The sequence below is a fragment of the Megalobrama amblycephala genome, linkage group LG24 (genome assembly GCF_018812025.1).
Source record: "Megalobrama amblycephala isolate DHTTF-2021 linkage group LG24, ASM1881202v1, whole genome shotgun sequence".
NCBI classification, from domain to species: Eukaryota; Metazoa; Chordata; class Actinopteri; order Cypriniformes; family Xenocyprididae; genus Megalobrama; species Megalobrama amblycephala.
The window spans coordinates 22,079,675-22,091,779 of NC_063067.1; positions in this window are offsets into that span (position 1 = coordinate 22,079,675).

Below are 12,105 nucleotides of genomic sequence, written 5' to 3' on the forward strand. Positions count from 1 at the left end.
TAGTCACATTTTAGTCATTTTAGTCTTTCATATTTTAATCTAGTTTTAGTCGACGAAAAGTCATCACATTTTTTTCAAGTCTTAGTCATTACTTTTAGTCAAACTAGTTGCCAACATTAATTTTGATAGCTATTTTATATCTAGTCTTTAGACAAAATAGTCAATTTTTCTCTTTAGACCAATTCATTTAAGTTTATGAAAAATTTGAATCAAGATAACAGGCTGTATTGACATTGCACTCATAGCAGCAGCAGCTGGTGCAAATGTACATATCCTCTTTCAGTGGTTCTCAAACTTTCTAGAATGTCATACATCCTTCTGTGTACCCTCTCTTTTCCACTTAGACTGCAGTTATACATTTCCATTAAGGGACAAGATTTGCCTTCTTAAATCGATTTTTCTAGTGCATTTTTTACCTTTTATAAATACCTTTCTAAAATAAATAATGCCTTAACTTAAAAAAAAAAAAAATTCAATAAATACAATGATGATAAAAACGAAGTGATACTTTTAAATATAACATTAAAACCGCCAGTAGGTGGCGGTAAGTCACTGTTTTTATGAGTGAATCATCGAGTCATCCATTCTTTCAGTATCAAAGCAAGCGGCTGTATTAATGAATGGATCATTGAATCATTGACAATTCGTTCAAAGCCACAGATTCATTAGAAACACAGCTTGTGTGCTGCAGTTCTGCTGTGGCTTTCGTTGCAAAATAGAGCAAAAATACTGACAATACTGTTTTAAAATGCACATATTACCCTTTTGTTTGTTGAACAAAATCAATATTTGGGAAATTATGTATTATATTATATTTGGGCAATATTATTGCTGGTATAGGATCAACATTAAAAACAGTAACTCGCAGAAGGGTATGTTTTTGTATCGAAGAGAGTTTTAATCTTAAATCTACATGCAGTCTACGTCTATATTTGTTCATTATGCTAGTAAGTACTAAATCCCCACTTTTACAAAGGTAATGTTATTGTCGAGAACAGCACTGATGTAGCGATGCTGGCTTGTGTGGGTGCAGTCAGTTTTGACCGCGAAAGATGAGGTCATTTGATTGAATATTGTGTATATATGACATTTTACCTGCTAGAAATACATGTTCAGTTTTCATGTTATTTTAAGGTGGAGTAGAATAAAATGAATGGCATTTTTCGCGTAACGTAACGTCAGTTTGAGAACCAGCAGAACCACTGCTGATATCAGTCTGCACTTTGGTCCCAGATTTAGTCAGTAAACGAGCAGTGCAATATAGACACTTTAATTTAAGTAGAAAATCTCAAATGAACAGTGCTGAACTTTAGCTTACTTGTGTTTTCAGATCATCTGAGCTTCAGTGTAGAGAGGGCTCGTGTGCAGGGTTGCCAGATAGCAAAGATGAAGTAAAACGTGTTCTTGTAACAGAAAAGCTCTGAAAGTGGATTTAAATTCTGGAAATCTGGCAACCGTAAGCGGTCACGCTCGTAAAGACAGTCTGTAATGTTTTGTCTCCTTTATCCGACAAAAACAAAAAGTGATTTCAAAAGAGTGATTTTGGAAAAGTGTTTAGTCTTTTAGCCACATTTCAGTCTCGTCTTTTTTCATCAACGATATTGCACGTGTAGTTTTAGTCACGTTATCGTTAAATGAAATTGGTGTCGTCTCTCATCGTCTCATCTTAGTCATGGAAAAAAAGGTCGTCAACGAACATTTTTCGTCATAGTTTTCGTTAACGAAATTAACACTGGCTCAAAAGTGTTTCTTACAACTTGTCAAATAAACCTAATCCATGGATATTGACATGCAGCCAGGAGTCGTGTTTCCTGACATTTATATTTGCCTGATTTCGACGCAGGGGAAATGTCACAGAAACGCCAGGCTCCAACATCAGCCAATCACGACGCACTCCCTCACCCGAGTACTGATCACTCACACCTGCACGCAATCACCTGAGCAATCAGCCCGCACATAAAAGAAACTCAGGCTACGTTTACACATGGGCGGCTATTTTCATAAACGGACATTTCAACCTCTCCGGTTTCAAAAATAACATCGTGCACACATGTCAGTTTTCAGAAAAGTGTTCATTTACACGTACCCGTGTATATATGCCGTCAAGAGTGTAACGAGCAGCTCAAGCCCACGTAAGCCAATCAGAATCGCGAAAAAGAATCCCGAATTCCTCTTGAAGTGATTCGAAGTTGTTGCAAAATTGCTGATCTCCGAGCACTCATTCGTCTCTGCTCCTCGACATAATGGAGCAGCTGTATTTGCAAATGCAAACACACGAGAAGAGTTTGCACCAACATAAATGCGACTGCTACTCTTAACGCTTCCATGATCACATGTAAACATAGGTCGCACTTTTGACATAGGTGCGAGCTCTGGCGCATACTGTGGCGTTGGCTGCCTAAACACCGTTTGTCTCAGTTTACGTGCAAACGAAGATTTTCAAAATCTCCACTCTGGCCGTAGTTTTTAGAAAGACTCGTTTTCAGAGGCAAATTCTCCGTTTGCGTGTAAACGAAGGGCGCAAACGAAGGGAAATGTCTCCGTTTTTCAAAATAACCATGTACGTGTAAACTGGGCCTCACACACACTCACTCACTGTCCGGTCTCGTTTGCACAAAGGACTACACCTGTATGCTTACCTCAAGGACTCCTGTTGTTACTTATCCGTCTCCAGTGCTTCCCAGTTTCCTCATGTGTCTCCATCGAGTGTGTTCAGTCTCCCAGCTCTCCTCTGCTCCAGCGATCTTCTACAGACAATCACCTGCAATCCACAAAGGACAATATCAGTATTCATTCATCACTCAGTCACTTTTACAACGCCTGCTTGACTCACCTGTGTTGGACGATTCATCTGCTTGTGTTTAATAAATACCTTAACTGTGACCTCCTGTCTCTGAGCCATCTGTACTGTAACAGGAAATACATAAAGCAAATATGCCTGTGAATATTTTATATATAGGTAGGTTTAAATCCGAGTAATCACTCATATTAATGTTATATATATCGTCATATTGTCCAGCCCTAAAACTTGTATAGTTTTTGTCGGTGTTTATTTAAAAACACCAAATTATGCAGAATATAAGATGGTAAATATTTAATTGAGTTGTCAACACAATATATAACAATACAATATATACGGTATGATTTTACCTCAAAATCCAACTATTTGACATAAAATGATAACTGCAAAACCTGTTTCTCTGCTGGAGTCCAGCTGTTTCTGTGAATTGCAGTGATCCATTTTCTTTTTTCTGTATCTTTTGGCAATTTTTAATATATATATATATACACCTCAGGTTTTGTATCAAAGCTATTTGTACAGTCAATCACAAAGCTCTTTCTCGTTTTGGATGTGTTTTGTGTGTTTTTCACGGCATTCACGCTGAAAACCAATGCTGCCGCTCAGTCTTTGTGCACCTCAGTGGACGTGACCGCAGTCATAACGGTCGACGATGACGTCACGTGCATACCCTCTATTCAGAGGGAACTGGCTGTTCACCTGAGAGAGCCTGTCTTCCCTCCCAGAATTAATGTTGTATCTGCTGTAGTGAAAGCTTCTTCAAGAAAACCTTTTGTACATGTTGTAGTGACAGTGTGTAATTTCCCCATTATCACTGCCTGTAGACGCATTAGGGACGTGGGTGCCTTTTGTTTTTACTAACTCCTGTTTTCTCCTGTTTTTGGTTAGTAAGGTCATCGAGGGCAATATATTTGGGCGTCCAGGATTTGAACCCAGGACCTCTCTGGAATCCCGGACGAGCCCCCAAATATGTTACGTCCCCCTTTTGTTTAGGGGTGACGGCAAAGTAACATATAGAAATAAAGATTAATAAAAACATATCCCTTCAGAAAAACAGGGCCAAAAACAAGAGAGAGATGGTTTTGTCGGCATTCCCAGAACTCACTCAAACACAGATTAACTCTTCAAGGTTTTATTCAAAGTAAAGTCTCTAATAACAATTAAGAATAAAGGCAAAACTATAGAGAGAACTCAAATAAGAAATTATAAATAATGAGAAGACGCTTCTAGCTTCAGAGGGCTGTTTCATAAAACAAGATTAGAAAACAAGCCAGGCTTATTTTACTTAGTCAGACTTGTTGTCAGCGAATTCTGTTTCATAAAACAAACTTAAATTAGTTCAAACTCAGTTACTCTGGCAACTTATGCTGGGAAACTAGCCTGGTCCAGGGCAGGCTAACTGTCAGGCTAAGCTGAGCTCCTCTAACACTGACCAATAGGAACACAATGATATTACAGCTGACTCTCTCACATACAATTATTTGACTTTATTAACACACACACATATGTATATGTATGTATGTATGTATGTATGTGTATAATATATTATTTATATATATATATATATATATATATAAAATATGCACACATTTACTAAATAGTGCTAAATAAAAAACAAATATTGGTGTAAGTTTAAGGCATTTTTTTTTTTTTTATTAAAAGGTAAGTATGATGAACCAAAACATTTAAAGAGAAGTAATTTCTTAAAAATTAAGTGTTATATAGCCCACTGAATCATTCTCAGACTTAATACTGACAACAATGGAAGCACTTGGGAGAGAACTGTCAGAGACTTATTTCTTAGCACAGAAGAGGACAAGAGGATCACCAAATCATTGTTTTAAGTGTGAAAATATAGCAAAAGTAACACATAAATTCAAAATCAATAAACCTGTGACAAGGCCCCTGAAACAATCAGGCCTTCATTTGTAAGCTTTCATTAAGTGATGAGTGATTTTTTTTTTTGCTAGACAAAGAGCAGGAGAAATACCAAGTGAGTGTTTCAGAGCCAGCAAAAGCTATGAAAAGAGTGACAGAGTAAGATGCAGCCTGCAGAAGTGATATGTATGGTTGTTGTCCACACTGAAACTACCCACTGTAGTCAAAGCACAATAAAGTCAGCTAGCCTTTTCCAAGGCCCATATTTAATCTATACTCTGGTCTCTCTCTCTCTCTATATATATCTATATATCTATATATCTATCTATATAGAGTGAATTCAGGTTGATTGGGACACTTATTGCTATTGAAATGACTGGGAATCCTAATCAACCTAATCAACCTGAATTATATATATATATATGTGTGTGTGTGTGTGTGTAAAACCTACAGGTTTTCCTTTCTTACTGGCTAATTGTTTTGTGCCCAATATTTAATTGTTTTAAAATATATGAATACATTTCTCTCTGGTTTTGTTTGGCAGTAGTACTCTATGGTTATTAGAAGAGCAGAAATTAAAAATCACAAAATTAAAAATTGAAATCAATATAAATATTGCATGAATATGCATGACTAAATTTTAAGTATATTCATCAACTCCATTACAATAGTCCATTTACAGTTACTATCATAAAAATACACTTACTTGTAGGTTTAAACTTGTACATAAGGCACATTTAATGTCCAACATCAAATATTTTAGCGAAATGTATATTTTATAATCATTGCGCTTCTATTGCATTCCGTGTGTTTAGCGCGCATGCGCGCAGCAGCGCTCATTCACTGTGAAGTTTAGCCGCAAAATGGAAATATTTGCATTACTTTCTAACATTTACAGATGGAGAATAAACTTGTGAAAAGTAAGTTATGCACTGAGGAAAACACCATGTCTCAAACGCATAAAATAGCACAAAATGTATGCGGTTTCCTATGGTGGATTGATTTGATCCATGATCGACCTCTAGGGCTGCTTAAAAAAAAGCGTGCACGCGAAATTATCTTGACTAGGTGAACCTGGATCGAATTAGTGGGACTGCGTGAAATTCAATTACCTTTTATGAAACCGTTTTAGCCCAAACTCATTTGTTAGGTTAATTCAAGTCAGGTTTTGGAGTTTAATCCTCGCTTTTCTTAGCATCTTTTATGAAACAGCCCTCGGGAGGGGGTTAAAGCCAAAATAACAAACAAAAGGAGTAAGCTACCTGAGGGCTGTTTCATAAAAGATGCTAAGAAAAGCGAGGATTAAACTCCAAAACCTGACTTGAATTAACCTAACAAATGAGCAGGGGCTAAAACGGTTTCATAAAAGGTAATTGAAGTTCACGCAGTCCCGCTAATTCGATCCAGGTTCACCTAGTCAAGATAATTTCGCGTGCACGCTTTTTTTTTAAGCAGCCCTAGAGGTCGATCATGGATCAAATCGATTCACCATAAGAAACGGCATACATTTTGTGCGTTTGAGACATGTTTTCCTCAGTGCATAACTTACTTTTCACAAGTTTATTCTCCATCTGTAAATGTTAGAAAGTCATGCAAATATTTCCATTTTGCTACTAAACTTCACAGTGAACGAGCGCTGCTGCGCGCATGCGCGCTAAACAGATGGGACGCAATAGAAGCAATAATTCTAAAATAGACATTTCGCTAAAATACTTGATGTTGGACATTAAATGTGCCTTATGTACAATTTTAGACGGACAAGTAAGTGTATTTTTATGATAGTAACTGTAAATGGACTATTGTAATGGGGTAAAACAATATACTTTGAGCCAATTACGGAGTTTAGATTAGAAAATTTAGTCTGTGCATATTTATTTTAAATTTTTAATTTTGTGATTTTAATTTCTGCTCTTCTAATAACCATAAAGAGTACTACTGCCAAACAAAACCAGAGAGAAATGTATTCATATATTTTAAAACAATCTAATTAAATACTGGGCACAAAACATTTAGCCAGTAAAAAGAAAACCTGTAAGACACACACACACATTTTTTTTTTTTCAGGTTGATTAGGACACATTTTCCCAGTCATTTCAATAGCAAAAAGTGTCCCAATCAACCTGAATTCACTATGATTTATATATATATATATATATATATATATATATATATATATATATATATATATCCAGAGTATAGATTATATGGGCCTTGGAAAAGGCTAGCTGACTTTATTGTGCTTTGACTACAGTGGGTAGTTTCAGTGTGGACAACAACCATGCATATCACTTCTGCAGGCTGCATCTTACTCTGTCACTCTTTTCATAGCTTTTGCTGGCTCTGAAACACTCACTTGGTATTTCTCCTGCTCTTTGTCTAGCAAAAAATCACTCATCACTTAATGAAAGCTTACAAATGAAGGCCTGATTGTTTCAGGGGCCTTGTCACAGGTCTATTGACTTTGAATTTCTGTGTAACTTTTGCTATATTTTCACTCTTAAAACAATGATTTGGTGATCCTCTTGTCCTCTTCTGTGCTAAGAAATAAGTCTCCTGACAGTTCTCTCCCAAGTGTCAGCAGTAAGTCTGAGAATGATTCAGTGGGATATATAACACTTAATTTTTAAGAAATTACTTCTCTTTAAATGTTTTGGTTCGTCATACTTACCTTTTAATAAAATGCCTTAAACTTACACCACTTTTTTTTTTTTTATATATATATATATATATGTTAATAAAGTCAAATAATTGTATGTGAGAGAGTCAGCTGTAATATCATTGCGTTCCTATTGGTCAGTGTTAGAGGAGCTCAGCTTAGCCTAACAGTTAGCCTGCCCTGGACCAGGCTAGTTTCCCAGCATAAGTTGCCAGAGTAACTGAGTTTGAACTAATTTAAGTTTGTTTTATGAAACAGAATTCGCTGACAACAAGTCTGACTAAGTAAAATAAGCCTGGCTTGTTTTCTAATCTTATTTTATGAAACAGCCCTCTGGAGTAAGGGAGTCTAAATAACCTATAAAACAAAACATCAAATAAACAACAAATCTCTTACCTGACGACCTTACTAACCAAAAACAGGAGAAAACAGTAGTAAAAATAAAAGGCACCCACCTCCCTAATGCGTCTACAGGCAGTGATAATGGGGAAATTACACACTGTCACTACAACATATACAAAAGTTTTTCTTGAAGAAGCTTTCACTACAGCAGATACAACATTAATTCTGGGAGGGAAGACAGGCTCTCTCAGGTGAACAGCCAGCTCCCTCTGTATAAATGCAAGCTCCTCTCCACAACTCTAACGAGGAACAGGTGGCATCAATTGGGCTCCTGCAAGAGGACAGGGAGGAGCAGAGGAAAACAGGAAAAACTACACTTCCCAGCAGGCTGTTGGGCATCAGGGAAACACAGTCACATACACATATTCACAAAATTACCAAAAAATGAACGATATACATCCTGGGGTGTAATGGTAATAAAAACTTTAAATGGGCTATAAAAATGAATGTTGTTGATACTTATTATTAACCTTTATTTAACCAGGTGAGTCAATTGAGAACCAGTTCTCATTTACAATGATGACCTGGCCAAGAGGCAGCATAAAAAACCAGTACAATACAAAAAAAACAAAAGAGATACAAATAACACAGCTATAAACAGTGATATATAAAAACAAGCAAATAACTAAAAACAAGTACAATGATCCTGAATTATTGACTGAACTGAATTTTTAAAGGAAGAAAGCAATATAAATGAGCTAAGCTTTAGAGTCTGCTGCAGATGATTCCAATCACATGCAGCAGAAAACTGAAAAGAGCAACGACCAAAGGAGGTACGGACTTTGGGTATGCAGAGATTAAAGAAACTGCTAGAGCACAGATTACGACTTGTATTATAAACAGTTAAAAGGGACTGTAAATATGATGGAATTTTACCAATAAGAGTTTTGTAAATAAACAGAATCCAATGAATTTGTCTACCCGGAGAGAAGACAATTCAGTAAAGAATACAGGTGGCAATGGTGAGTGTTAAATGAGGCTCCAGTCACAAAGCGGATTGCAGCGTGGTAAATAACTTTAATAACAAATATTATAATGTATCACTGTTTATGTTGGGATCTATGGGTAGGTGACATGTAACTTAAAAGTGGAACATGGAAATCTCATGGATGAAGCGTCAGAGTTAGAGCCTCCTCTCCTTTAGTTGTGGGTTTATTTTAAAAAACAATGAATAAATATCAATTTAGTTTAGTTAGCCTGCTATTTAGCATAAGCTTCAACTATAGCAGGAAGGAACGAGAAGATAATCCTCATAATATTTGCGAGTTGGGACTTGGGAGAGAATGGGTTTCTTGGTTTTTTAGTATAGTGTTAAAAATTATTTAGCCTTAATTGACTCATTCTACTCACTAAAATAATAGGATAAGACAAATAAAATGAAAAAAAAAATTAATTCTATAATTTCTATACTAAGAGTATAGAAGCCAAGAGGTTAAACTCTTATCCTTTTTTTTGGTAACAGCCAGTAGATGGCGCTCCGGTAACATGGCCGCCATTATGGGGTGAAAATACTAACTGGACCATAGAATCCTTCACATCTTACACACCCAAAATAGGCGAATTTCATTGTCAAATCAGGACCCTCATGTCGTTCCACACCTGTAAGACCTTCATTAATCTTCAGAACACAAATTAATATATTTATTCAGATGGATCCGTGAGGCCTCCATAAATGTACTAAAAACATATTTAAATCAGTTCATGTGAGTACAGTGGTTCAATATTAATATTATAAAGCAATGAGAATATTTTTGGTCCGCCAAAAAAAAGAAAATAATGACTTATTTAGTGATGGCTGATTTCAAAACACTGCTTCAGGAAGCTTCGGAGCGTTATGAATCTTTTGTGTCAAATCATGATTCGGATCACGTTTCAAACTGCCAAACTGCTGAAATCACGTGACTTTGGTGCTCCGAATCGCTGATTTGACACACAAGCTTACGAGTCTACACTCCTAACAGAAGCCTACGCTCATCAAATGAGCGAAGGCTTGTGGTACCATCACAGAGAGGCACAAAATCACTCTCCAGGACATTCTGGTTCACTGTTCCTTGCTGGTGGAACAATCTTCCTGCCTTCATCTGGAATGCAGAATATTCAAAAGACGGCTGAAAACTCCCCAGACAGCAGCATTGTTACAGTGGTGTATGTTGGAGAGATGAGGCGAGTACGGAGATCCACTAACAACAAGCTTTAATAGCAATTCAGGAATATAATACAACGTATCACACATAACAACACTAACATAACATTAAAGCAACAACAAGAATGGACAGGGAGTGAAAGGAGTGAGTCCATAATATAGGGAGTGCTGATGAGGAAGTCCAGGTGCAGGTGATCTGTGATGATGGGGAGATGACGAGGGAAGTGAGTGCAGGTGTGGAGACAAGAGGAACATGGGAAATAGAGTCCGGGAGAACTGTGACATTACCCCCCCTGGGCGCACTGGAGACCTCATGCAGGTGCAGGGAGAGGAGCGGCCTGGAATGGAGGTCTCCAGGGCGGATCCATGAGCCACGGCGGGTCAGGAGCCTTGGCTGGCCATGGAAGGTCAGGAGTCTTGGAAACCCCGCCCACATGTTCCCCACCCACTGGTATTAGCCCCCCCAAAAAAAATAATTAAAGAGACTGGCTCGGCTGAGACTGGAGAGACTGGCTCGGCTGAGACTGGAGATACTGGCTCGGCTGAGACTGGAGAGACTGGCTCGGCTGAGAAATACTGGCTCGGCTGAGACTGGAGAGACTGGCTCGGCTGAGACTGGAGAGACTGGCTCGGCTGAGACTGGAGAGACTGGCTCGGCTGAGACTGGAGAGACTGGCTTGGCGGCGGCTGGAGCAGAGGGCTCGGTGGTGGCGGCTTGAAGAGGGGTCCAGTCCATTCCCTCGTACACAATTAAAATCCCAATGGGAACTGGAGTGGGCTCTGTGGAGACTGGAGAGGGCTCTGATGAGACTGGAGAGAGCTTGCCCTTCTTCCTCTTCCTCCTCTTGGATTTTCTGGACCCAGCAGAGATTTGTGGGTCCAGCAGGACACAGGGGAAACATTCACTGGAGGGGTATGTGGAGGAAGATGGAGACTGACAAACTGGCCAGGCCGCCCGTGTTTCTGGGGGAGCTGGACGAGACATGCACACAGTTTCCAGAACCTCTTTGACAACAAATTTGGAGGCATTTAAATACAAAATCAGATTAATAGTATAGTTTAAGGAAACATAATCGCCAGGTTCATCAAAACAGATTGTGCTCTCGTCCAGTCCATCCAGAAACAGGGCGTTTAAACGAGCGTCTGACCAATTAGTCAGAAAAGCCAACTCAATACACTCCTCCACATACCTCTCCAGCGAACGTCCAACCTGTAAGAGTCCTATGAGACGATCTGCCGCCGACATTGGAGTGGGAGGCACGGGAGGAGCTAGAGCCTCAGAGACATGAAATAAATCCATTTTTAGTGGATATCCAGACGTTTCTTTTTAAGGGTCCATTCTTCTGTTACAGTGGTGTATGTTGGAGAGATGAGGCGAGTACGGAGATCCACTAACGACAAGCTTTAATAGCAATTCTGGAATATAATACAACGTATCACACATAACAACACTAACATAACATTAAAGCAACAACAAGAATGGACAGGGAGTGAAAGGAGTGAGTCCATAATATAGGGAGTGCTGATGAGGAAGTCCAGGTGCAGGTGATCCGTGATGATGGGGAGATGACGAGGGAAGTGAGTGCAGGTGTGGAGACAAGAGGAACATGGGAAATAGAGTCTGGGAGACAAGGGAACTGTGACAAAAGTAGTGTGGCCCAGATCCGGCCCACATCTGGTACATGTGGATTACATCCCTGAATCATCCCACCCGATTACAATGTGAATTCTCTCCGAACCATCTCTCTTTTATCCCCAGTGGGGATAAAAAAAAAATCCCCCGGGTGATGCTACTCCACAAACCACCAACAGAGCACATCAAATACCAAAAATATTTTATTTTTAAAACATCGCCAAGTAAAACGCTGCGTTTATATAGAAATGTCTTTTTGTGCCCACAACAAACGGGACACTTTCAGACGCGCATTCCGACTTCGCCTCAGCTCCAAGCGCAAGTCAAATGAGTGCGGAAAAGGTAACGTTAGGTGACGACGAGGTAGCTTCAGTTGAACAACAGTGAACTGCGGTCAGATGAGTCAGGCTATGTCAGTAAAATTCAGAAAAATTAACATGACTGTCCAATCAGCCGCTATAGTGTGCTTGTGGTGCGCACTCAAGAATTGCATGCGCAAATGCGCCGGCGCACCCTGCATAATTACTTTATTATAGCTTAAATGAAGCGCAAAAGAAACTACGAGCAATGACCGTCGTTGTTCTGTTGTAAAT